Raw genomic sequence first — 1,269 nt, forward strand, 5'->3', positions numbered from 1 at the left:
AAATTCACAATCATGCAAAGCACAACAAAATTCCATTGCTCTAGACATAAATGTCACATGCTATGGTTGTAAATATTTGGTTAGACCAAATCAAAATTATTCATGAAAAACATATTAGGATGATCTTGGAGAACCTAAGCAAATTTTTTTTTTTAAACTCAAAAAACATTTTTTCATTAAAAAAAAAAGTATTTAGAACACATAAAATAGGGCAGTAGTCATTCTTTTTTCCTATCTTCTGGTACGGGATCCATTGGTGGCTCCTACACGGTTGCACTGTTGCTCTCCAAGCCCGTGTTACTATCACTGGTCCCTTCCTCTGCCAGACTGTCCACCCCCTCCTGCCCGCTCTCCTTGTCCTCAGGAGTAGACGTGCCTTCTTCACCATTCTGTTGGCTTTCTATCGTTTCTTCAAGGAGTGTCTCCTCTGTGTCCTTCAGGACGCTCTCGTCTTCTTTCTTTTCTTCGGTCTTATTAGCTGCTGGCTCCTCCTCAGGAACAATACTGCTCTGGCTGCGCTCAGCTTGCGCTGCTGCCTCTTTCTCCCTTTCTTCCTGCTTTTTGTGAGCCTGTTCCTCAGCCTGTGCAATTTCAGCTGCAGTTTTTTCCATATCCACTTCTACTTTCAAACCACACAAGCTTTTAAGTTCATTGTTAAATGAATCTGTGCTTTCCAGGCATTTCCTCTTCTTTTCTTGGTGTCACTCCTCTATCTGAAGAAGTTCAGCTTCTAGTTTTCACTGATGAACCATTAAGGACTGGACCTGTCGTTTGAGGACCTACATTCTAGCTGTTATGACAACTGACCGAACGTCTGGCACCACACCCTCACTTAGGATTTCACGAATGAGGCAGTGGTTTCTCTGGAAATGGGCTATGGCTGTTTGCTTCATTGAAAAGCCATCACCATAATCATCGGATCTTCAGCAGGCTGAATGCTCATGTAAGGTTTTCCTTTCTCCATGCGAGACTGTCTCTGTCAACTTTCTTCCTCTAAAGCAGCTTCTGCACGACTTTTTGCACTTAATCCAGTATATCCTGTGGGCTTGCATAGCATCTTGTCTTGAACTGGATATCTACTTGCTTCATGTGTGTTCCTTAACTACTTAACCAATAAGACAGAGTGGGTTTGATATCTACATTTTTTAATTCCCACACATCACATTATAAAGTATTATATATTCAGTATAGGTTCGCAAAACAGCTGTAAAGCTGAATTCAAGGGTAATATAATATTACATAAATAACATAATATCACATTTATTTCTA

General features: G+C 40.6%; 1 pseudogene; it reads right to left on the reverse strand.

Moving 5' to 3' along the window:
- Window positions 1-218: 218 nt before the first annotated feature.
- Window positions 219-1,057, reverse strand: LOC133097322 (SWI/SNF-related matrix-associated actin-dependent regulator of chromatin subfamily E member 1-like; annotated as a pseudogene).
- Between the last annotated feature and the right edge of the window lie 212 nt (window positions 1,058-1,269).

Source organism: Eubalaena glacialis, chromosome 9 (assembly GCF_028564815.1).
Source record: "Eubalaena glacialis isolate mEubGla1 chromosome 9, mEubGla1.1.hap2.+ XY, whole genome shotgun sequence".
Taxonomy (NCBI): domain Eukaryota; kingdom Metazoa; phylum Chordata; class Mammalia; order Artiodactyla; family Balaenidae; genus Eubalaena; species Eubalaena glacialis.